The sequence below is a fragment of the Cricetulus griseus genome, chromosome 4 (genome assembly GCF_003668045.3).
Source record: "Cricetulus griseus strain 17A/GY chromosome 4, alternate assembly CriGri-PICRH-1.0, whole genome shotgun sequence".
Classification (NCBI taxonomy): Eukaryota; Metazoa; Chordata; class Mammalia; order Rodentia; family Cricetidae; genus Cricetulus; species Cricetulus griseus.
The window spans coordinates 211,878,999-211,905,953 of NC_048597.1; the positions used below are offsets into that span (position 1 = coordinate 211,878,999).

General features: G+C 43.4%; 1 protein-coding gene across 10 annotated transcripts in view; it reads right to left on the reverse strand.

Annotated features, from left to right (window-relative positions):
- The window catches only part of Tmem108 (transmembrane protein 108), a 276,755-nt gene that overhangs the window by 146,973 nt on the left and 102,827 nt on the right, over positions 1-26,955 (reverse strand). For 2 of the 10 annotated variants that reach the window (XM_035443907.1, XM_035443903.1), the window contains exon 1: positions 21,696-21,847. The exons of 5 other annotated variants lie outside the window; for them this stretch is intronic. The gene's annotated coding sequence lies outside the window, so the exon portion shown is untranslated. Of the gene's footprint in view, positions 1-10,743; positions 10,856-21,695; positions 21,848-21,927; positions 22,120-26,955 lie in introns of those variants that run through there. 3 more of the 10 variants (XM_035443902.1, XM_035443904.1, XM_027414343.2) reach the window with 3 other exon arrangements.

Below are 26,955 nucleotides of genomic sequence, written 5' to 3' on the forward strand. Positions count from 1 at the left end.
ATACTCCCAGTTGGCTCTCAAAGGGACTGGGGAGATGACTTAGTGGGTAAAGCACTTCCAAGACTGCCTATCTGAGTTAGGATCCTCAGAACCCAGGCAAAGCTCCAGAGACATTAATGCACGCCTCTGTACTGCCAGCACACCTTACTGGGAGATGGGAGACACAGAAAGGAGACCTCTTCCCCCCTCCCCCCCAGGAAGCTTGAAGGCCAGCTAACCAGACATCCACAGCAGTAAACAATAGAGTTCATTTCAAACAAGGTAAAAGGTAAGGAACAACCGACACCCAAGGTCATCCTCTGACCTCTGCATATATACTATGGTCTGTGTGTAGCTCTCACAGACACACACAAAATGGCTCCCAGAAAGGGACAAGTAAGAGAAATTCCCCATGCTAGGAAAGAGATGGCCACATGCAAAGCACAAGTCACATATATTGATTGCTTAACCTCCCTCCAGGCACCCCCAATTTTCATCCGGTTAGGACTAAATCCTCTGTGCTTATAATATACAATATGAGCTATTGTATATTGTCAACAAGAACCATCTCAGTTCCCTATCATATGAGCCAGGGAGCCAGAGAAGTCAGTCTGCGGGATGCATGAAAGACAGCCTGAGCTTGGTCTCAATGGTCAGTTGACTGCACACAGGAATCAATACAACCTGTGCATTTAATAGGAGACTCACTCCCTTATCCAGCTCTTCCCTGTCCTTCCCAGTTTATTATCTGTCTCTTCTTCCTGTGTTGACTCTCAGGCCTTCCCCCCATCCTGACCCTACTCCATTCTTCCTATCAGTGTTCCTCTGGACACCGTCTTCTTAATCTGTGGAAGAGGATATGACGTCACAAAAGATCTGAAAACTCTATAAGGTTTGTGACTACACAGCAACCAAAAATCAAATGTGCAATGAATCTGGGGTGTGTGGATCTGGGTGGTTTGGGCAGCGTGAATCTGTGTTCGTCACATGATGTCACTGAAGTCTGGGCTCTGAATGTGAAACACACATGTTTCACATTGTGCACATCATCAAGCTGTGCAAAACCAACAAATGCAGCCCCCAAACCCCTCAGCTCAGATTTGACACTGAAGGGACCAGCTCCCCATCTCGGCAGCTATGACAGTAACACGTGCTCTATGACCTTGTTTTAGTTACTAGAGGTTAGGTGCCTGCCTCCTGACTAGGAACCAATCAGAAGTTAGCTGGTGGTGCTATGCTTTATGACCTGGGTATATTTTACAGACAAGCACACAGCAATGATGCAGAGCATAGCAACCACCCTGGGAGGGCCTATGGGCCATAACAACCAGTTGACCAATCAACACAGGGCAAGCCCTCCAAGCCTGGAGGCACACCAACAGTGAGCCTGTGCATACCCCTAGACACTCCCCTTATGCTGCCCTACAAGATCTCTTGGGAGGCCCTAGGAGTTGTCTTTTGGATGGCGGGTGGGTGAAAGACCCGAGCTAACATGGGGTTAGCTCGTTAAATTACAATAAAGCCTCGTGCAGTTTGCATCAAGCTCTCGAATCCGCTTGGTGATTGGGGTGACCGCGGTCATGGCCTGGGACCCCAGATACCTGAGTTTTCCGGGGGTCTAACACTACTGGGTATTATCAACTACAGGGTTTGAACTATATAATTTTTTTTTGCCTTGAGAGAAACACAATGATTTAATTATAGAAAATAAAGACAATATTTTCTAGCCATTATTTCTTAGCATATAAATATCAAATTAATAGTCTTGAGATTATAGTATGTTAGAACATTTGGTTTTAAAAATTGCTGTTTGAGCTGCTGAACTAAATTTCATTAAAAAATTATCCAATGAATTTTGGTTACAGATAAGGATAAAATTTCTAATAATTTATCTGGTGACCTCTAATACATATGTGCCATGTTTTTGTACTATGTAATTTTGTGAAGTTGCATTCGCACCATGGACAGTTAGAAAGTCAAAACAGCAATTGACTCTGAAATACGTAAAAGAGGCTCTACATTCTGAAGTGTAGCCAAGATCTAATTCTTTATGTAAAACAAACATAAACATCTTATTAGTATGCAAATTTGCTTCTGTCTTTAATTAATGACAAACTTACATGTACACCAAAGAATTATTTTGAAATAAACTTTATGCTACACTGCCAGTAAATGTTTGATTTACACATCTATTTCACATACCTACATACTTGGAGCTGTGTAAAAACGTCTCTGGTGGGAAAAGTTAAGCTTGGTTTATGGGATCCCTTTTAACTCCTTCATTCTAGTTCTCTGCCTGTGCCGAGCTTCTGGCTGTAGTTGCCCTCTGCTGTTTCCCAGAGGCTGGGTAATCTCAGGGCGTCCCATGTCATCTCAATGTGGCTAAAGAAGCGAATATTAGCTCTATACATATTCCAACTGCTTTCCTGGCTTTTCCAATGTCCGCAGTGAAGAATGCTCTCAACTGTCAGAGTGGACACAACCCCCCATTCCCCCCTACCCCTGGCCTACATGCTATCAGGGCCTCCTTAATCTTTCTCCTATGTCCAAGCATTGGTCCTTCAAGTGTCAGCTAGTGTTTGTTGTCTTAGGTTGTGAAGCACAGGGAGTGTACAGGTCTCTCTCAGCAAAAGAGCCTGCTGGAAAGAGAAAGACCCTGGGTCAGGTTGGAGGGTGGGGTCTGGGAGATACTGGTGGCTGGAGAGCCTGATGCTGAGCAGTCAGCCGCTCTGCCATGTGGCCACTGTGTGGCCACTCTGGCAGGTTGGGCACTTTGGCAGTCAGGTTTTAAACAACAGAGTGACAGAAACAGGATTTCACCCTCCAGTTCATTCACAGCAGGGTCTGAGGTTGGCAGTACAAAACTCAGAGTCTCCAGCTGCTTCCCCCTGCCCTGCCTCATGATTTCTGAAAACTGAACTGATCCCTGCAACACCACATCTAGGATTCTTTAGTGGCTCCCCGCTGGGCACTGACAATGAGTCCTGGCCTCCTTGAAGCAGGAAACTGGGAAGCAAATCTTAAGATTCAGGGAATAACATTAACATCCATTAACAAAAGGGAATTTCCCTCTATAGCACATACTGGCCAGCTTCCAGGTGGAGGTGACATCATCTCCTAGGCTATGAGATGGGATGACATCAAGCAGAGCTGGGACCCATCCTGGTTGACAGGTTGGCATGAGTGACAGACCACTGTGGATTGTCACTGACTGCTGCTCTGTGATTAGCTGTTACCCCAACATGCACAGAATGATATATGCAGTGGCTCTTAAAGTAGTTCCATTTCACACTAAAGCAGGTGAAAGTTTGCTTACCAAAGAATGTAGAGCAGAGGAGCAAGCTTTGGGGACTCTAGGAGCCAGTGCTTTAATGACTTGTTCCTCTCCTCTCCTCTCCTCTCCTCTCCTCTCCTCTCCTCTCCTCTCCTCTCCTCTCCTCTCCTCTCCTCTCCTCTCCTCTCCTCTCCTCTCTCCCCTCCCTCCCTCCCCTCTCCCTCCCCTCCCCTCCCCTCCCTCCCCCTCCCTCCCTCCCCCTCCCCTCCCCTCCTCTCCCTCCCTTCCCCTCTCCTCCCTCTCTCCCCCTCTCCCCTCCCTCTCCCTCCTCCTCCTCTCCTCTCCCCTCCCCTCCCCCTCTCCCCTCTCCCCTTTCCTCCCCTCCCCTCCTCTCCTCTCCCCTCCCTCCTCTCCCCTCTCCCCCTCCCTCCCCTCTCCCTTCTCTCCTCTCTTCTTCCTCCCCTCTCCTCCTTTCCTCTGACTTTCCCTCCTCACAAATTTTTCTCAACAGAACCATCTCCACCTGGTTGTTGTATAGACTCCACCCCCCCCCCCGCCCCCAGGTGCTGTTCACAGTGACACTGCCCATGTCCTCCAATTAATTCTGAGTGGAAAATGACTATGGTTTTTTATTATTAAAAATAAAGCTGAGGGCTAATTTCCCCACCATTTTCACTTGGTGGGAAAAATCTTTGCATTGGAAGTGCGAGGTGCCGAGTTTGGGTGCCCAGAACCTACTAAGATCAATGTGGTAGCAAATGTCTGTGATCTCAGAGCTGTTCCTATGGAGAAACAGGAGGCAGAGGCAGGGAAACCTTGGAAGTGCGCTTAGAGCGGGGAGCCTGGTGCTCAGGCTGGTGCTCACAGCAGCAGTGAACAAAGAGACTGTCTCAAACAAAGCAGAAGGTAAGGGACCAACCTGAGAGTGCCTCTGACCTCCACCATGCCCACACCCACAAACACACTCAAAGACTAAGAAAAAAAAATCCAGATTGGCACTGATGGGATTCCTTTTTCTTCTCAAAGAATTACTATTTAACAAACAAACAACAAAAAGCAAAACAAACAAACAAAACCCAGCTCCTTCAATATTCCTGAGTCATATGCTCTGAAGGACTCAGGCACCAAGGGCCTTGGAATATGTAAATGTTTAGTTTAGAATCTCTCATTAACCCTGCCTGAGCCAATGCCTCTTTTCATTCACAAGAGTCCCAAACAAAACCCACGCTGGTCTCTGAGTGCTTGAGGCAGCTAGCACAGTGCCTGTCACAGTATGACTAGCTTGTGTTAGGTCTCTTTGTCTACCCAGGTCCTCCCCTGCATCTCTGCTGAGCGGATATAGCACTAGGTGTGTTGTACAAGCCTGTAGTCCCAGCTCCTAGGAGATAGAAGAGGGTCAGGAGTTGAAGGTTGGCTTGGACTACATGAGATCCTATGTAAGATGGGTGCGGGGACAGCAATCTTCTGGTTTTAAAGCAAAGAGTGTATGATTCTCTACAGCATAGTTCACAGGGAAGCTGGTTTCCAGGCTTCCTAAGCAAAATTGCCCTGTCTTAAAAGGGTTAATGACAAAAGGAGGCCACTGACTTAGCAGGAAAAGGGGACAGCAATGTCTAATGCAGAGCATTTTAATTAGTTCTTCCCTCACCCCCATTTCTGAGGGCCTGATAATATTCTGGGAAGTTCAAAAAGTGAAACATCTTATCCTTCTATCCTTGAGATGCCTCTGGAATAAAAATAAGGTCATTGTTATTGGTAGGAAATAGTATATTGCATGATCCGAATGCTGCTTCTTGTCCTGATGTACTTAAAATCAAGGCTGACATATTAAAAGTCCTGAGGTCTTTATGCTGGACCCTTGGCCCTTGGCCCAGATATGCTAACAAAACTGTGATCAAAGGTCACTCCTGCATTCACAAAATTGCAGTCCTCAAGACTACAGAAACAATAATTTTCATGTGATGTCAAGTTAAAAGTTGAGGTCTGTTACCATGGAGATGTGATTTGTCTTGCAGTGCTGGCCTTTCCAGGCAGATGGAGTCAGTACCCTAATCAATAAGAAAGCAATACTTCCTTGTCTGCAGCCTTCTTGGGGTGCAAATTCTAAGCCTAAGCACAAAGAGTCATATTTGATGAGCCCAAGATGTCCATGTCTACAATTTCCCCTGTGAAGACTTGCATTCTCCATAGAGATGCTAACTAGTGTCTTCACTGTGCTTTGCTGAAAGATCTACAAGATGCTAAAGTAGACAAGCCAAATACTCACATGCATACAGTATCGTTTGGCTCCTACCAGCTTCTGTAAATATGTTTCTCTACTTTTTGTCTTCTTCCTTCAGTGAGTGAATACTTCATGTGTCTATATGGCTTCCTGACCAAGAATCAGCTTGAGCTGAGGATTCTGTGTATACTACATGTTGGTGTAGTGTAGGGGAATGAATGAATCTCTTTAGATTAATTCTCAGTCTCAAGTTGGTATCAAGTAGAATTGTACTACTGGATATCATGATAGCTTTTAATCTCATTATAACTAATGTTGAAATCTGTCTGGCTTTTAATTTTGCTCATTTGGGCATCACCTTATCTCAAAGTCTTAGAATTTTTATTTTGCTCATCTGGACATCTTCTGGTTATCTCAAAGTTCTAGAATTCTTTCTCCTCCCCAACAGAGGAACAACTTGCTTTGTGCCCAATACAGTAATAAATGCTATCACTGTTACTTTCATTTTCTCATATACGAAGTTTGTCTGTCTACCTATCTGTCTATCAGGCATCTCTCTCCACTCCCAGAAAAATTCCTTAAAAATATGGAGACCCAAGCAGGTTCTCTATTTCACTATGCTTACCCTTGATAGCGGCGAAACCCTCCTCTATTGTATCTTCTAAATTATCTTCCTGAGAAAAGCAAGTGAGAGGACATAGGGATTGATGGAGATGTCCTTCTGTATGCTGTGAATATGTTTCTCTTATTGGTTGACGAATAAATGCTGATTGGCCAGTAGCCAGGCAGGAAGTATAGGTGGGGCTACCAGACTGGGAGAATTCTGGGAAGAGGGAAGGCAGGGAGGAGTCTCCAGAGGGAGATGCCATGTAGACACCAGGAAGGTAGGATGCCTGTGAATTCTCCAGTAAGCCAAGAGCACATGGAGATACACAAATGAATAGAAATGGGTTAATAATTAAGAGAAAGCCATCCAATAAGAAGCCTGAGCCAGCCGGGCATTGGTGGTGCACGCCTTTCATCCCAGGACTCCGGAGGCAGAGGCAGGCAGATCTCTGTGAGTTCGAGGCCAGCCTGGTCTACAGAGCGAGATCCAGGACAACCTCCCAAAGCAACACAGAGAAACCTGTCTCAAAAAACAAAACAAAACAAAAACAAACAAACAAACAAACAAAAGGCCTGAGCCATTGGGCAAACAGTCTATAATTAATATAAGTCTTTGTGTGCATATTTGGGACAGCAGAGGGATCAGCTGGGACAGAAACTTCTGCCTACAAGGGATGAAGAATGGATGCCTAATCCATTGTATAAATGCCTGGAAATATCCCATTGTAACACTAAGTCTATATTTGTAGCAAGAGAGAAGGGAACCATGCAAAGTTGAGAGTCTGTGTTCACCAAACTCATTTCTTCTTTCTCTTCTATCTCCACATCCTGGAACCAAATATATTCCTAAAGCTCCCTGGCACTAAGGTGGACTCTAGGCAATGTCTTGGAAGACCTACCTAGCCTTCACCTGCACAACCTCCTACAAGATTTCACTAAGAGATTTCACTACAAGATTTCACGGAACACTGCTGGGACCTCAAAGTTAGCCAACCTATATTATAGACAAATTCTGGGCCCCTAAAAGGCCATTTAATTCCCCTAGCTCACTTGTTTCCAAACTGTATTAGGCTTGGATAGGAAAAATTAATAACTTTTTTTTTATCATGTCAACTTCTGAGATTTTAAGATTTTTCTCAAAGCAACTAACATGGCCTACTCTGACTAAAATGGGAAGCCTAATGTATTCTAAATATTGTTCTTTCAATACGCTCAGTTCACCTGCAAAAGCCAGAGTCTGCAATGAATCCTAACTAATTCAAATTAGAATTCTGAACTTGGTACACAGACAGTATTAGTTAATTCTCTGGGTTTAAGGTGCTGGAAACATTTTAAATAGAATAAATGTGAAATTTGTGACAAAATAAAATACAAAACTTCTTCCTACTAACTTCTGCCAACATCCCATTCCTATGAGGAAAGGAACAAAGTAAAAACGACCTAACGCGTCATCTTTGAAATCTTGAACCCACGCTGTTATTTTAGAGTGGGGGAGGGAGGACAAGGGATGGGAGGAAGCACCAGAGCAAGAGAAGGAGAGGAACAGTCACGGGAAGGGGACAAAGAGCTTTGTATGGGTCTGGGGACCGGAATGAGGTCCTCTAGGCTTGTGAGGCAAGGGCTTTACCCACTGAAACATCTCTCTGGTCCCCATTTCCCTTTTCTGACAACCGGGGTTCTGATATATGGAAAGCCTATAGGAAAGTGGAGAGACAGTCTCTTGAAAGTGGGTGGAGACTTGGAAAGCAGCCTGTTGCTCTCAGATCACTATCAAGACCACACCTTATGCTAATGAGCCAGGGACAGCAGCTGTTACTGGAGTCCAAACTGTGTCACATTGTTGTATTATGTAGCTTCTTATCTGAGATTTCTAAATATTGCTACTGGCAGGAATAGTAGTGGTAAAGACTGACTTTAGGGTATGTACAAGGAATTCAGTCAAAAAGACTTTAATCTTCTAATACTTCTTTACATATATTAAAATTTAACAAATTATGCAGGAACCATATTCTAGGCTCTCAAGACATAAAACCTTAGTCAATTCTATCTGTGTGTGAAGGACACAAACAAACCTGTGGACTCAAAATTCTTTCCCAGTAAACAAAGAGAATGTTGCAAGTAGGAAGAGTTGAAATAAAATCCAATACAGGCCCTTCCCATTACAGTGTAAAAAGACAGTGCTTAGGAAGTGACTCACTGTACATGATTCTCTGCTGTGAATGACCGAGCTGATGTACACATTCCCAGACATATTCCTCCACATGGGGACAGGGAGAAGGGATGGCATACATTTATGTGCATGTTAAGCCCTCAGGTGTCTGGAAGCAATAGGGTGGTATTTAGAGCATCAGACCCTTAATGTATGCACCATCTAGCAAAATGTAAGACTTGAGACCTAGGATTGGAAAGGCCCATGCCAATGTTTTATCAGGAGAGAAATTTGGACTGGAAAGCCTTCCTTCCTTCCCTGAGCTTCCAAGGGGTAATGACACAAAGCATTCCTATTACATAGTGCTCAGGCATGGTTTGCAGCTAGAACAGTAATGAACACATGACCAAGTTGTGTTTATACTAGAGATAGAAGTGGACATATTGGTCAAATCATTTCGGGGAGCTCATCAATTCAAAAGTGTGTCAATAAGGAGACCACAAATAAAATGAAATCAGCCTAACAGAGCCTAGCAAGTGGCTCTTGAGAAAAAAATGCCAAAACCAAACAACACAAAGTTGTTCTTTGCCCCAACATCCAGCCTGGAAGGAGTTCGGCTCTGCTCTATTGACTGCATCTTCTGCCTTATTAGAAGTTTCAGGATCTTCATTCAGAAGCTGGAAGGACACTGGGTGAAGGAGTTAAACGTGACCACTCCTGGAGCTAGGCAGAAGTAGAGGTAGAGTAGGGAGGAAGAAATGGAAATATAGCAAACTGAAAACATGAATATGTCATCCAACGGGGAAACCACTGATGAATGAGTCTGCAGCTTGGACCCAATCAAGTAGTTACTTTCCCCAACAAAAGTGGCTTAAACATTTCCAGTGTGGTCTATAGGCAGTGTGTGTGGGTGGGGGGGCAGGGTTCGGGACTTGTGTTAAAAGGAGACACAGATTAGAAAACACAGAGTCAACGAGGTGTCAAGTTGATTGCTGTGTGTGTGCGTGTGTGTGCGTGTGTGTGTGTGTGTGTGTGTGTGTGTGTGTGTGTGTGTGTGTGTGTGTAGAAAGTGCTTTCTACCCTTAAATTTCTTTGCAAGTATCTTAAAGAGTTCTTCACGCAGCCCAGAAAGCACAGGTTGAAGCTGCAGATTTTTCATGAGAAGGCAGGTTTATTCTAGAAAGCAGCAGCTGAGAGCTCTAATTGCAAGAGAAATAAGCAAAAAAATTTGTTTTTAGAAAGGTCTTAGCCCTAGATGAAAAGATTTCTAATGTAGATTTACATTAAATTAGCATAAAATGTTTAAATTATAGATGGGTTCATTCATTACTTATGCTTCTGTTTTAATCACTTTTTAAAAAATTGACTCTGATCACATCTGATGCATTAGCTTTTACTGTAACTGAATGACCAATCCAACTAAAAACTTGGCTCAATTCAGTAATTTAGACAAAAGGTTGATTAGAAAATGTTCAGACCACCTGATATCTTCCTCTCTTCCTACAGTGGCATCCCAGCTGCCCCAGTCTTTGGTGGGACATGGGAAGCAGACACTGAGCTAAGCCTTTATTATACACTGCCAGACATCCAGTGCCCCACAGAAATGGCCCTTGTTTCCTGCATCCTTAAGTCCTTTTGGTCTCTGGTGGTGAAATGCAAGCTTAGCCACTTCTTTCATATCCAGCCATGCTACCATCTGCCCCTAGGGCTCATCCCTTCCTCAGCCCTGGCTGGCTGCAGACCCTGGAGACTGTGCCACACACCAGGCAGCCCCTGCCCAGTGGCCCACCCTCACATCTGTGCAGCTGCTCACCCAGCACCCCTGTTGCATGCTAACTATTGCCACTCACAGGCTGGAACAGGCTCTGGGGCCAGGCCTGGACCCATGCGTTCACAGGAGAATCTCATGCCTACAAGCTTTTGGGTGGCTGTCTCCAACACTGAAACTCAGAGACCTCTAGAGATGTCCATGTCCTCTTATTTCTCCTCCTATCTCTACCCTGCAGGACAGAGGCAGGCTATTTCTTTATTTTTCTTGTAGTATATTATCGATTTTGCTGGCTAATCTTTTTCTAGACAGTCTGTTGAGCTGACTCCTCCATATCTTAGTGGCAGATAAAGAAACCAGAACCAGGAACCAGACTTGGTCCAATGTCAGTTTCCATTGCTGGAGCAGTAACTTCAATCATGTGCCCATGGAGTAAGACATGATTTTAAGGAGGCTGAGTGCTGTTTAATACTCGTACTTATTTGCTTTCGGTTATTTATTACTTTTAGTCCAGAGTGAGAGTTCAAATATTGCCAACAAATACTTCAGTTGCTATTATGAAGCCTCCTCTATCTCCAGCTGAAGAGTAACATTGGCTGTTGTTACCCTGCAGTGTCTCACTGGACAGTACAGCAAGGATGCTGATGACAGAGAAGACAAAATCAAATTATGCCATAATGTTAATACACAACAGGCATCTTCCTAGACCTTTGGCGGGTCCATAGACAGGACAGGTGGATACACACCTTAGCTGGGTCCTGTGTTCCTTGGATGAGAGAAGAATGAGCTTTCCTGGACGTGAGACTCCTCCAGCACGCAAACGTTAACACACAATGCAGTGTGCTTAAAGCCACAAGGCTGTGAAAACACAATCATGTCCTGAACCTTCAGACCAAGTCATATAAAACCTCAGCACAATAACCGTGTGCCAGTTCTTAATGTTCCTGGGACTTCCTGGTCCCTGTCTCATGTTTTGCTAATGTTCAAATGTGCCAAATGATAGTGCTTCACTGGAACCCCAGGTTATTCTCTCTTAAGGGGATCCCCAGCAGGTCTTCTGAGGGAACCTTTTCACATTCATACTTAGACAGGCTCTCTGGGGAGAGCTTAACCCAGCATGTTCCTGGACACAAGTGGACACAAGTGGAGATCTCATCTTTTATATATAACTTGGGATTGTTACCAAAGGGAAACTTAACCTTCCTTCAGAATGGACCGGCCACTGAGAGGGACAAGCTCTGTGGCCACTAAACTGCAATGAAATCCACTATGCATAGACAACTAGGCCTGGAAAGATTTGTTAGATAATAGCTGGAAGATGGTAGATCAAGCCAGGTGGGGTGGCCCAGGTAGGGCATGAACTTTGGGATGGACTTATGGATGGGCAGATTTGAGACTGAGTAATAGAGTCTATTACCCAAGGCCATTTATCTGTGGTTTAAAAATACTGCTCTGGCCAAAAAGATATCCTAGGATATTTGCCTTCTGTTTCAATGCCAATCTTGTTCCAATTTTCAGGGCCCAACACATAAATGGTGAAGTTTAATTCTACTTAATTTAATCACTGCCAGGCTATGTGGCAACATTTCCTCAAACTAGACTCAGCATAACTAAGCTGGATAATCAGTTAGTCTTGATTCCAGCTACCAAAGTCCAAAGTTTATGTGGTGATGATGAATAGTCTTCTGTTGAACTGAAATATGTGTTCTGGGTTTAATCTGGTGAATTTAATATTCCTAGAACATAATTACTTTCTTCTATTTTTGTTAAATCTCAGTTCCATTTAAATGTTCTTAAAATTGCCTCCCCTCCCATGCCCAATTAAAGTCCCTCCACCATCGTCCCCATTTTCCCTTTTATGGTACCTGTGTCCTACTATCCCCTCTCTAAAGGAGGGAAGAGGGAGGGTGAAACAGAGGGAGAGGAAGCAAAGAGGGATAAATAACACTAAGGAGGTTTGAAAAGTTCATAGGCAAATATGGAGTTATAAGTTTACTAACAATACTCATCTAGTATCTATGTGTCAATATATATCATCCAAATGGAATGACACCACATGGGGTGACAATGTTCCCTGCAAGAGCCATAGATGCTAACAAAAATCCTAATGCCATGCAGGGGGAATCTCCCCTCTACCTGTTGGTCAAGGGAACCAAAAGTCTCCCCAAACAACATAAGCTATAGCCATTGCCCCTGCATGCTTCCATAAGTTGAAGATAAGACCTTACTGCTGAAGACACCACACACTTCACATGGGAAATGGAAGAATCAAGCTGGGACTGACCTGGCTGCCTCCTCCCTGAGAACATAGTGTCATCACGTGCTATGCAAGCTGCAAAGGAGGAAAAGCAGTCAGCAGTCCTACCCAGATGTAAAGCTTATGAACCACAATGACCAGCCAGGCAAGAGAGTCCCAGCGGCGCAAAAGCAGCATTTTTATCTTGGGAGATAACCAGTAGCTATTTAATTAGAAGAGGAGGGAATTCATGCCTCGAAAACCTACTCAACTACTCATGACTGGAGATGCCACAGACCCCAGAGAAGAACATACTATTGCCATTTTCCTAAACCAATATAATTTCTAATTGCATTCTAAATATTTATACAGATATTATAAGTGTGGTTCTCACCCCTTATCAATAAGGATTTTTCCCCCCAGCAGTTGGAGACTGTTACAGAGATCCAGAATTGGCCACAATGTAGAGGATAAATGACAGTGGGGTCCCTAGCTCTGCTTTATACAATGCACCTTCTATACTTAAGTCTCTCTGATGGGGGGGTGGAAAGACTGCAAGAACCAGAAGGACCATGATGCCTGCTTCTAGACACAATAAGGATGCTACACCCCTGACATCTTAACAATATGGTTGGCTAAACAAAACCAGACATGTCAACATGGATAAGGGGGAATTTCACAAGGCCCCACCCCCTGGATGATCACCTACAGGCAATAAATGGCTGCCAAGAAAGGGCTAATCAGTTTTCTCTAGGGATAAGCTCCATAATGACACCAAGTGGTCAGCCCTAAACACGAGTACATACAAACAACACTAAGTGGACTCAGGAGGGTGTGTGTATATATGTATGTGTATAGACATAGACATATATAGCAATAATTTAAGAAGTAGGAAGTAATGAATTTGAGGGCAGACAAGACAGTAGTAGATGGGAAAATAAATGGATGGAAGTAATGTAAATATGGCACCTGTGAATGAAAAATCTCAAAAAAATTAAATTAAAAACAAAACACAGGAAGAAAGAGACTTTTGATAGTTTCTTTCTTTGCAATGATATAGGATGATCCCTGGGCCCAGCATATGGGAAAGCCAATGTCAGAGATGACGAAGTGACTCTCAGTTTGGTGCGACTTTGGAAGCTATATAGGTTTTTGTTGGGAGCTGCAAAGTACAGCACCCAAAAGATGGCGCCGGTTTCTGCCTTCCGCCAGCCTGACGGTGAGTGCTCTCTGTGGTAAACAACTCCTAATTTGGTAAAGGCCATGTATCCTCTTAATTCTGCTTGGAGACAACCTATCTTGGCGCACCACGTAGGGTTAGGTGATTGGTAGATGTAGACTATATCAGGCCCCGTCTTCCTCTACACAGGGCCACCATTCATTGTAAAGCAAGGTTCCCGAATAAAACTGTGTGAAGAAGATTCCTCGGTGTTGCGTCGTTCTTGCTGGTCAAGGGTGGACGCGACAGGTTTTGCCACCATGGGACATACACTGAGGAAGGAGGCTGTCAGCTGGAGAGGAAGTCCCTGCATACTTTCTGATATAAAATGAAGTTCAGAGCAGTTGTAGGAGGGACAAGTCCCCATGTGACTGCTAGGACAGGCTCGCTCTTTCCCTATGATTGGGGGATAAAGAAGCCCGGAGTGATGAGCACAGACAGATGCTCAATCCTGGCTGGACTTACAATGTCTCTGACACTTGGCAGCATCAAGTTCCTACAGCTTCTTGGATTACTGCACCAGGGAGACTGGTGATAACTGTCAAATGTACCACTTATCTAACACAGGTTGTCTTTATCTTATTCCCCAAAAGACAAAGCAATCAAGTGCTTTTGGGTGTGTAATTTTGAACCAAGCTGCCATACAATATCCTTAATCCCAGGGAAGACGTTCATAATGTAATTGTAATGAAACCACTTTAGAAATTTCACTTCAGGGCTCATCTTCATAAGCCAGGTGGCACCTAGCATGGCACTATTGTCTAATTCTACCAGATACTTTGTGGACAGTCACTTGTATGATTTCAGCACTTTGCCAACATCACTTGTCGTGGCTGCATGGACACTAGTTTTAAAACAGTAAATGTCCAAGTATTTCTCTTCGGAGAAGCAGGGGTGTTACTTGAAATAGGACTCTGGAGCAAGATTGTCCAGGATCCATTCATTCTTGGTTCTGCCTTTTGTAAGCTGCATGCCCTTGGAAATGCTGTAAAAGGGGCTGATGCCGATGGTGACTTTTGGAAGAATTGTTGTTTTGGAAGAAGAATAGAATTGCTGGAAGGGTGAATTGGGAGAACTCAGAGCAGTATCGAGCATCTGGAAAATGCTGAATAGGTGTTAACTATCACTGAAGTCTATATCAGTGTGAGAACTTTGCACACCAAAAGCAATACATTGGTCTCAAAAAATAGGATAACAAGGAAACTCAAAGTTCTTAAGAAGAAAATTAAGAGAATACAGCCTTTTGTATCTGTTTAATTCTAAGTCTTGAATTGCCACAAATGAGATGATTAGCTATGTGTGGCTCATTCAAGAGTCACTTCAGAATTTGTAACAAATGGAGTCATTCCATGGCTGTGACTAAATAGATGTCTGTTGAATTTTTAGGAGATTACTCTCAAGCTCCTATGCAGAGTTTTTCAAAGCTTTTTTGCAATGAATAATTAACAAATTGGGAAACCCAGAAGAAATGTATCAATTCCTACACACCTATAACCTACCAAGACTGAAAAAGAAGGAATAGAAAATCTAAACAGACCAATGAGTAGTGAACTGAAGCAATAATTAAAAAGTCTTCCCTCAAAATCAAGTACAAGATCTGAGAGGTATATAACTGGGTTCTATAAAACACTCAGAAGAAAAGATTATTTTTTCTCTATTAAAAAACAAACAAACTGTTCCTTGCAGGTTATACTATCCTGTTGCTGTGATAAAACACCATGGACAAAGACGAAACAGTTTATGTTGGCTTATGGTTCCAGAGAGAGATATTCCCCAATGGTAGGGAGGCGTGGCAGTGGGCAGCTAGAGCAGGAAGCCGAGAGATCACATTTTCCAACCATTAACATAAAGCAGAGAGAAGACACAGGAGGGAGGGGAAGGGAGGGGAAGGAAAAGGAAAAGCTAGTGAGCTAGCTGGAAGTGGGATGAGGCTATAAGCTCCCAAAGCTCACCCCTAGTGTATTTCCTCCAGCATAGCTTCACTACCTAAACCCTCCTGAACAGCGCCACCAACTGGGAGCCAAGTGTTCAAATGTGTGAGCTTATTGGGGGGTATTGCCCATTCAAATCATCATAAAGTTCAAACAAAAAGGAAAGAACTTTGCCAAACTGTTTTTTTGCAAGGCTAATGCTACCCCGACATTAAAACCAGACCAGGATGTATGTATGTGTGTGTGTGTGTGTGTGTGTGTGTGTGTGTGTGTGTGTGTGTTATATATATATATATATATATATATATATATATATAATATATATATATCCCTGATGAACATGCATGCAAAAATTCTCAATAAACCAACAAACTGAAGCCAACAGTGCATAGGAAAAGGTCATACACCATGGTCAAACAGGAGTTATGCAGAGATGATCTAACACACACAAATAATAAGCATACTACTTCTCACCAAGAGACTGCAGAACAAAACATGATCACAATAGACACAGACAGAGCATTTGCTGAGATTCAACACACCTTTGTGATAAAACCCCTAACAAATTAAGTTTTGAAGGAACATACCTCATAATAATAAAAGCTACATAATAAGAACCTACAGGCAATATCCTTCTGAAGGGAAAAGGCATTTCCTCTAAGATCTAGAATGAGACAAGGAATGTACTTTCAATTCTTTACAGTCTGTGTTAGAAGTCTTAGCTCCAGCAATTAGCAAAATAAAAGGTACTCAAATTGGAAAGAAGGATGTAAAATTATTCATGTTTGTAAAGATATGATTATACATAGTGAAACTTAAATATTTCATTAAAAAGCTATTAGAATCAACAAAATTCAATAAGATTGAAGGATAGAAAATTAGTGTAAAAAAGGCAGCATTTTCATTTACCAACAATAAACCCGATGAGTAGAAAATCAAGAAAGCAATACAAGTCATAAAAGCTGCCAAAATAAAGTATTTAAGATTGAATTTTACTAAGGAATGAAAGATCTTTATAATGAAAAATGATAAAATACTGATCAAAGAAACTATACAACATAGAGACACCTGCACACACACATAAACACACACATACATATACATACATACAAAATATACAAACACAATATAAATACATATAAACATAAAAACACACATGCACACACACAAAACTAGCCCATATTCAGGAACTAAAAAAAAAAAAAAAAGCAATAGTGTTAAAATGACTATGCCACACAAAGTGAGCTATAAACTGAAGGCCATTAGGATACCAGTGACTGTTTTCACAGAAATAGAAAAACTACCATGAAACTTGTGGAATCACAAAAGACCCAGGAAAACCAAAGCAATGCTGTGGGGGAGGGTGCCTTCATTAGTTTTGCCTCAAGTCAAATTGACACAGCCCCTCTGACACCCCACCACCCTTACCCTACAGCTCCCTACCCTAAGTGCATTTACCCTACAACTGCTCCTCTCTACCTACTTCTTGTGGGCAAACTAACATGGAGACACCAAACAACGGGAGGTCAGTTACTACAATTACCATCTAACCGGAGCTGAGTTAGCCAATGCCAGGGAGGTTTCGCCAGAACCAATGACCTCAGGCTCACAAAGAAGCTAATGATGATTTTTAAAAATCAAGTCATAGACAAGTTGGTGCAACTTGTCAATCATAGTTACTGTCTTTCCTGGCCTAATCTTTATCACCTGAACATTACAAACATGGGTGAGGGCAGGATGGGCTTCAATTCTTGATTATAAAGAAGTCAGATTAATCGTGTCTCTCAAAATATGTACTGATAATGAATTTGTCAAAAAGAATCCCACAGCTCAGAAACAGTATTGCCGTCTCTGAAGGTCACGGGGATATATATGAACAGGTACGATCTCTTACCATACCTGAAATGAATGCTCCCCTTCCTTTTAAAGAAGCAGTAGAGTTAAGCAGAATTTGATCTTCTCCAAAGGTCTCTTCATTGAAGAACTAAAATGATGTTTACAGCTTGCATGACATCCATAGTTAAATGCTTGGGGTTGATGCGTTTGAATTCTGATATTTCTAATATATTGGGTACACTTTAAACTTAATATATTGATGCTTTCAAATTTTGACAATGCAGTTTGCTAGGTTTGGTCTAACTGTTTCAAATTACCTGTAGTCTTTCTTCTCTGTACTCAGGGCCCAGTTAACTGACAGGGGCTGTAGCAGGGCTCAGCCGGCAGTATCCTAGAAAATCGCAGCCCCTCCTTTTCTAAAACCAAATACAACTGGAATGGTATCCTAATTTTTTTTTTTTGAGTGGCTTTGGTCATTTTTCATTTTTCGTGCAGCATAGTTCATTGTATGCACCACATAGCAGACACCAGTGCTTTCACAGCCACGTAAACAGAGCCTTTAAATGCTTAATTTGGGGTAAAACAAAACCCTCCCAGGAAGCAGACATTACTGTTCTTTACAACCGGATGGAACCTAACACTGTCATTTCCTACCATAAAATATAAGGAAAACACATAAAAGCAAGTATGTTGTGGTATAGGAGGTGGCGCTCTTTCCTTATCTCTCCACTATTTTCCCCAGAGCAGTACAGAAATAATGAATGCATTGTTAATGAACCCAAGAAAATAAAGACATTAAGATCTGCTCCTGCCCTTGTTTCCAGTGCATCTGCACAGAGAGGGCCTGTTGCTACTCAACCAGCTAATCACCAGCTTTTGTTCGAGTCTCTGTGTTTTTGCTCATTGGGGCTAATCTACATAGCCATCTGGTATTTGATAGATAATTGCCTTTTCCAAGTCCCAGGAGCGTAAATGACATGTCAGGAAACTGAACCAGACAGACTCTTCCCAGGTAAAAACAACTGGAGCCCGCATGCAGGGAGCAAGGGGGGCGGGGCGTTCAACTGCAACACAGATTCTGCCCCTTGTAAGAAGCCACAATGTAGATGGTGGCTCTTGCAAAGCTTTCTATCATGACTTACTCTAGGGCCAGTTTCTATCTTCCTTGGCAGCTTCATCTTCTCCCAGACCAACTGAATTAGCATTTCCAGGAGCAAGGCTCAGAAACTGGGACTGTTCACAGCCCCGAGATGCCCCCCGGTGCACAGAAACTGGGGACAAAAATAATGAACAGCACAAGTCCCTTTCCTATAGAGATGATATTTTAGAGCTTCATTTATGTTAGGGTTTTGTTTATAATAATTGCATTTCTGAGTACAAAAGAAATGCTTGAAAAACACAGAACATATCCAATTGTAACATGGCTGTGCTGGGTGTAAACTCATACAGACTTCTTCCCAAAAGTCAGCCACATAGAAGAGTCCACAGAGGAGATTATAGTGGGATATTGCCTTTTTGATTATCTGCAAATCTTTTTTGTTTGTTTTTTTGAGACAGGGTTTCTCTGTGTAGCTTTGAAGCCTATCCTGGCACTCGCTCTGGAGACCAGGCTGGCCTCGAACTCACAGAGATCCACCTGCCTCTGCCTCCCCAGTGCTGGGATTAAAGGCGTGCGCCACCAACACCCAGCTATTTGCAAATCTTTACATGGCTCAGTGTGTGTGTGTGTGTGTGTGTGTGTGTGTGTGTACAGACTGGCCTGCAGTTTACACATTAGATTAGACTGGTTGGCTGGTGAGCCCCTGACATCTTCTTGTCTATTTCTCCAAGGCTGAGAATACAAACATCACCACTATGCCCAGCTTTATCACATGGGTTCTGGGAATCGAACTCAGATCCTCAGGTTTGCCAAGGTAAACTTTATAGACTAAGATGTCTCCCTAGCCCTGTAAAATATCTTTATTGTTTATTGACAATGTAAAATGTCCCCAGGCACTTTGAATAATATAATACTTAGTGCTTCTAAGTCCAGCCTAGTCTGACTCCTTTGGTATTCAGCCCTTCAGAAAGATCTCAAAGAATGCAAGTAGGGCCCCAAAGGTGACCTCCTTGTATTCTCTGGTGCTGCTCTCTCCCTCCGTTTTAGTGTGGCTTGGAAAAACAGACTGTTCACGTAGACATGATGCCTCTTTAGTTAGCAGTCTTCCCAGATGCTCAAATAAGAACACAGAAAAATAACACAAAAGAAAGCCAGGTAGGATTTTACTATTAATCTCTAATAAATATATAACATCCATAAGTGGCAGTAGTCATTTTTTTCTGCTTTGCTGTTGTATGAGTAAAAAAAAAAAAAAGAGAAATCCCCCATATGATCTACATTCTCCATCTACACAACTCTGAGCTTTCCTTTTTTGGTATGGTGCTATAGCTGGCTACTTTCATGTTCTCCTATGTGGATTTATACACAGCATTGATGCTATTCTCAGTAAAAATGTTATGTTGTGAATCCTCAAAGGTCACAAAATAACTGACTTTCATTGATCTTTTGAATGAGAGTCAAACAATGCACTCACATAATCAGGGGTGTCACCTGACCCCATGCACAACTGTACCAGCAATGCCAACCACAGAGCCCAGTACAAAGAAGTCATCAACAGCTAAACTATTGTGTTAAATGCCTTGAGTATACCTTGTGGTCAGTAAGCTGGCCAAGTAGAATAACCCCAGACTCTCAGTCCAAGCTCAATGTTTCTTTCGCTGTATCCACCGCCCCACTGTCTGCTTAAGCTCCAGAGAGAGGTTTTTGTTGTTGTTGTTCATTCCCAAGAGTCTCAGGTCATTGGGCTCTTTACATTCCACTCAAAGCCTCCATGTATCCAAGCATTTGCTCTAGGCACCAGGCTTTCTCTTACCACTCAGGAGACAGACTGGTCCAAGGACTTTGCTCAAACACTAGTGCATGTTCCATCATGAGAACGCGCCCTTGTTGCAGGCATTTGGGGGAGTCAAGGAGAAAGTCTAGCTCCTACCATCCCATGACTCGACACTTGCTTTTATCTGCTGAGATTTATTTTTGCTGTCTGAGAGACAAAGTCCCTATGGATAGTTTGTTTAAAAGCAGGCTCACAGGGAGGGCCAAGCTGGCTGCTGTGTAAGTCAATCCTGGATATTCTGAAAAAAGGGAAGCAAGGAGCAGGCAGTGATAGCTCATCTCTGAATGAAGTTACAAGATGAAACCTAGGGGAGCAGTGCTGTGGGAATTAATTTAAGTAAAGATAGATGTGTTACATTTGTTTATGCTGTAGACTATGACTCTAACTGGGTAAAGGTGTGTTACTTTTGTTTATGCTGCCTTTGTTTAATGATGTAAGGATGTGTGTTTAATTATGTATGCTGCATTTGTTTCACCTGGCCTGCCTAAGGCACCTGATTGGTCTAATAAAAAGCTGAAGTGTCAATAATGAAGCAGGAGAGAGGTAGGCAGAGTTGACCTGCACGGAGAATAAATAGGAGAAATCTAGAGGGAAGAAAGAGTGACAGTGGGGGGGGGCAGGGGAGAGGGGGAGAGAGAAAGGGGGGAGGGACACACACCTGGGCCAGAAGCCAGGCAGTTGTCAGCCAGCAAGACATTGGAGAAAGCAGGAAAGTAAGACATACAGAAAGAAAGGTAAAAAGCCCAGAGGTAAAAGATAAATAGAAATAGATTAATTTAAGAGGGCCAGCCAGAAATGAGCCTAAGCTAGGCTGAGCATTCATAACTAATAAGAAGTCTCTATGTCATGATTTGGCAACTGGTTGGGGGCCCAAAAGAAAAAGCTTGCTACAGAGAGGGACTAGAAACAGGCAGGCAAGATTCGAGCTTAGAACAGTGAAATTATGAAAACTACAAACCTAAAGCTCAGACATAGAGCTGTTACATTTAAATTTGTGTGGGGCTGACTGGGGCATCTGCCAGCATCCAAGCTATGAGAAACCCCTGTGGCCCATGTTCATTTGGAAGCAGAGGGTAGAGAAAATGAGTAGAGATGGAAGTCCATCTACTGCAGTTTCTAAAGGTCCCCATGCCCTGGTGAAAAAGGCTGTTAACCCTTCTACCCTCAGCAAGTCAAGGGATAAAGCAGCCCCCCCCCCATCTGTAGTTTCAAGACTGCAGCTGTATTCTGTGTAAATCTGGTTTGCCAGTGCAGGACTATTCAGGGGTTGACAGGAGGCACTTGGAACCCTTGAGTGAGTCTAGGACAGTCATCACTGGCCTGGATAGGACATCTCATGAGGCATATGTGGGCACTGAAGCTATGAATGATACATGTTGGGCTGGGAAACCCCTATACCATCTTGGGGAACCCACTGTTGCTTTCCACATTATCCTGATATGAGGCTATTGTATCTGTTAACTTCCTCAAAGCGAGTGGACTAGAAGATGAGGAAAGCCAGGCAACATGCCAAAAGCCCATCTGAGAAAAAGGGTTTCCTGACCTTGGCTTTCTGAAGTTCAGTCCCTCATGAATATTCACGCCCAGCTCTTTTCCTTTGGCAGGATATGGAGGCTCAAGACTGTGGCTGGGAGTAAAACAGAACTGCCAGGCATGTGTCTGGACAGCAGGACACAGTCACGAAACCCACGTTCTTTAGCTGCAGACCTCCAGCTGACCCTACATGTGGCAGGAGAAAGCCCCGGCTCTAGATGTTGCCATCACACCCACCTTACCTTCTAGAAAGCACGTGCTCAACAGACTGCTTCACAGGCTTCCAGAAATAGAAGGCAGCCGGGGAGCTCTGAGCCGTGCCGCTCTGCAAATCATTTAACTGCATACAAATGATAGCTATTATTCAGCTGGGATCCCCCAGGGAAATAATTCCTATTCCCAGCTGTGCTCATAACCTGATGAGTCAGTTGAGGTCAGCATGGAGCAGTGTGCTAATGAAGCCCAGGGCTCAGAAAAAGATGCTCTGGCCGACCCAGAGATGCAGCTGGGGGAGCCCTGATGTCCCCGAGATGACATCCTGTAATCTTAAGCATCTGTCCTGCAAATGGGTGTCAGACATAAGGGAGTTGAACAAAGGGCACTGATGGCTGTGGGAGACAAGACACACTTCTGAAGAAATGATTTGGGGTGAAACCAGACCCCAGGAGTTCTTGGTCATCCCTGGTCTGCTCACGCCAGGCCAACTGGTATCATGTTCTTTTAAGTCTGACAGCTCCTTGTCTCTCAGCTTGTTTCTAATTAGCGGTAATTAAAAATGAAATAATAAAGCATGTTAGTAACTGCATCTCAAAGCATCAATTAGGTTCTAAGTGAGTGGCTACAGGATAGATATGTGGTGTTGGTATATCCACCTCGGGACAGTAGAGCCCTCCTCCAATCCTGGCTCAGTGCCTGTCAGAGGATACCACAAAGGAGATCGACTTTCATGTAATGAACAGAGGTACCTAGCATTTAGAACTCCTCCGGTTCAGCTTATTTACTGTAGCATTCCTTAAATAACACTCAGATTAGAATTCACTAGAAACTTTGCAACTTTACCTCCCTCCCCACCACACACATAGCTCCATAGGAGTAGCAGACGTGAAAATAATCAAGGGGTCACTCTGAGGATTCCCAGCCTCTTCTACAACACCCCCGTCACTCCAGGTTCCAAGCTTGCTGCCTGGCTCCTGATGGTTGAGGTGAGGTCTTTGGGTAAGCGCTGGGAAGGTAGGAAGGTGCTGGTTGATACACTGTGTCAGAGATCTCAAGACTGGACTTCAGTGTTGTGTTGTAGGTGGAAAACAGACCATTACATTGGGGCATTTTCTTGGCAGAGGGAAAGAGTTGTGCCTGCAGTCTTCTCTGAGCACATCACTGCAAATAATCCCACACAGATGGAACCCCAGTTATACCAGAACCTCACACCTGTGTTTTTATCTACTAGAACTAATAATAGATAACATGTGTGGGGCATTTCCCCCAAGGCAGTCATTGGATGTATATCAACCAAACCCTGGGCTTTTCAGGCCTTATTCTCAGCATGGCAGACACAACAGAAAGGGCATGAAGTGGATTTTTAATGGAAGGAAATGGATGATAGGCAGCATACTTCCAAGCGTGACTGCGTGGGAGTAGCAGAGGGCCTTGTAAGATGACGTTAGCTGAGATCTGATGGCTGGGGAAGCCGGCCATGAGAAAGGACGACAGACAGACATGCCAGGACATAGAAAGAGCGAGCCTGCATGTGAGCGCCAGTGTGGCTGCATGAAGCGCTATAAAGGAAGAACAAAGTGGCTGTGCTTAGTCAAAAGGGAAAGGCTGGTAGAAGATGACATCCAGGACAGAGGCTAAGCAGGCTGGGGTGAGACGCTATTCAACACCCTCGAGAAATCACTGTAGGATTTTCAACCAAGAAGGGACACGATGGAGCTTCCATTCCGAAAAGATCATAGAAAATTGCTTTTGGGGGCCAATGGGAGAGAGAATGAAAGGCCAGTGTGAGGGTCATTACTGGGTGATAGTTTAATACTGATGTTAGATGCTATGCTTCGTCTGCAGCCGTTTTCAAAGGACACCATGAAGAGGTGGACAACAGACAGAGTAGTATATGAACCTGACACACGATGGCGCTGGGCTGACCCAGATAATTTAAGAAATGGGGCCGAGTGAGTGGGACTTGCAGGTAGGTTCTAACAGCCAGCGAAAGTGTAAGGACATAGCCAGGTTAGCAGTGACAGCAAGGTGGAGACAGCTAACTAGACCCCTGGAGATGTTCTACCAGCTTCCCCTTTTCTTTTTCTACAAGACCTCATGTAGTCCCGGCTGGTCTCAAATTCACTATATAGCTAAGGATGACCTTAAACATTTCATTTTCCTGCCTTCACCTCCTGAATTTGGTATTACAAGAGTAACACACTATACCTAACTTGCATAATGCTGGGGACAAACCCAGGGTTTCCATGCCAACAAACTCTCCACAAAATAAGCCACATCCCTAGCTCTCTACCATCTCTTCTACAAATGGCAAGTTTGGGCATGTGGACCCTTTTTTCTTTCTTTCTTTCTTTCTGACAGGGTTCACTGTGTAGCCTTAGCTGGCCCAGAACTTGCTGTATAGTCCAGGTTGGTCTCAAAATCACAAATATCTACCTGCCTCTGACTCCTGAGTGCTGGGATGGAAGGTGAACACCACCACACCCTACAGGTTATAAAAACTGTTTGGAAAGAATGCTATCAGAGAGACCAGGTAAGGTAGGAGGACCCTCAAAACTACAAAGTTGAAGTGGCCATGTCTTTCCTAGCAGAAGGATGACAGTAATAAGTCATTTTGGAGCATAAATAAATAAATTCAGTGAAGCGGAAGTGAAAAAAATGCCCAGGTGAGTTGATGTTTTAAAATATCAAAATTTCAAGGCAATGGCCTGTGGGGATTTACCTAACTTAATTAGGAGAAGTCAAATTAAAAAAACGAGTGTATAGGCAGAAAGCTGTGGGATTTGTCAGTAAGGAACTTGTATTTATCACTGTTCAAGAAGCACAAGTGACATGCTGAGTTTCCTACCCACTTCCTTACCCCGGGGACATTGTGAGAGCTATCAGAAACAATGAAAATCTGAAGTGAGGGGCTGGAGAGCTGATGGATACAATGTTTCCTCTTTCCCACTGGGGAGACTGGTGGAATTTCTTAAGCTGGATGAACATAGTTGGAGGTTAAGCTGCTGTGAGCCACTTTTAAACCAGCCTCAATTAGCAGTCGGCCAGACCCTGCCACACGAACCATGAATCTAAAAATGCCCCCACAGGATTGCATATAGGCCAATCTGATAGGGGCACTTTATCACTTGAGGTTCCTTCTCAGATGACTAGCCTGTGCCAAGGTGACAGAAAACTAAGCAAAACAGTGACTGGTCCAGTACTCGGCTTTGCCAGGCAAGCTCTGCTCTATAAAAGACAAGTTATTCTTTTCATCCTAAGGAGATGAAAAATGCCCATCTCAGTCTCCAGTACTGGTACCCACCAGCATTCATCAGAGTCATGGAAGGCTGGCCATTCTTCTGGAACACTCAGTCTGAGAGTGGCATTCAACGGAATACAGGAGATCCTAACTCTAATGACTTGGACCATCATCAGAGCCTGTGACTAAAGATCAGAATGCTTCTATTCTTTTTAGAGTACAGTTTAAAGTGGCTTTGCCTCATGCCGAATCCAAGAGGATCTGTAACCCCAAACTTCTAAACAACCATTCTTACCCTGATGTTTCTTGCATGGTGTTCATGTGTAGGTCTGTGGTCACATGGGCTAAAGTAAGCCCAATTTTCTGTAAGTGAGAAAAGCTTGCCAAAAAGAGTAAGAACTCAAAACCGAAGCAAGAATTTACTTTTTAAGATGAGGGTACAGTCCATGTGTGTCACTCAATAAAGTATATATAGTGACATCTACAGACTAGGTGTGTGTGTGTGTGTGTGTGTGTGTGTGTGTGTGTGTGTGTACATGAAAGTTTGTCATTGGTTATAATCAACCACTATTCATTATTTCTAATGTTGATATGATCTACTTAGAAATTGTATCCTGACCAACAGCCCATCAGTTAAATTGAATCTGGAAGGCAGGGTGGAAAAGCCTGTTCTGTTCTTGGTCTATAAATTGAATACTTGGTAAGAAAGATAAGAGCAAGTTAGGATTGGTTTGAGGTTATTATCTATTGGAAAAGTGTACCCCCCCAAACCAATTCCAGTACAGAGGAGGCAATACACCAAGAGCCCCAACAGGTGCTTAAGTGATATTAGCGACAGTGAGGTGCATTCTAGCCAGAACATGTCAGGAGAGTGTTGCAGTAACAGCCGAGGAAATGACATTAACACGATACATTTCTTTCTTGCTGTGTTCCCCACGTAACATTAGTTATCTGGAGGCTCTGTGCACCAGGGCTACTTAAGGCTGATTAAGGCTGGGCTTTGCTTCTGCAGTCACACAATGACACACAAAGAAGGGGAAAGTGGTGAGTCACACACAGTCTCCTAAGAGCCTTTAACTGGAAATGATGAATGTTGACTTGGGCCTATGTTTCCTGTCCGGAATGAGTTATGCACCTGTATCCCAAGAGTTTGGATTCAGCAGCCCGTTTATAAACAAAATGACCAAGGCTCAGAGCGATCAATTTGCTTAAATCACATCAATAGCAAGGAAAAAGATTTTGGAGTGGTATATTCTTTGAGTTAGGAGACTACTGAAGTGTAAATTTAGTTTTGAGATATGGTCTTCTGTAGTCCAGGCTGGCCTCTGTTCACTATGTAGTCCAGGCTAGCTTTGAACTACTGATTCACCTGCTTCCATGCCCCGAGTGAAGGAATTAGAGGTGTGTGACACTGTGCTGGCTGGGGTGCAAATGTTTATATCCATAATTAGAGTCATATTCTAACTTCTAGTTTTTATTAATATTATTCATTAAACATAGTACATGACACTACTTATCTCTTTATGTATCTATTAACCCCCACACAGTACACGTCTAACAAACTCCGTGTCTCCTAAATATTTATTCTCAGACAGTTCTTGGCATTTGCTACAGTTTCTCAGCTGCAGTGAAAAGCCATAAAAGGTTTTGTTGACTTTTAAAATAATTACAGAGTCACACTATTGACTAAATACTAAGACCAGGTTTTGAGCATCTTGGGGGTCAGAAGCCACCAATAAATAAAGTGTAGGGAGAATCCAGGTCTGCTGCATTTGGTAATGCTCTCCAGATGTCACCTGCCTCTCAAGGCACA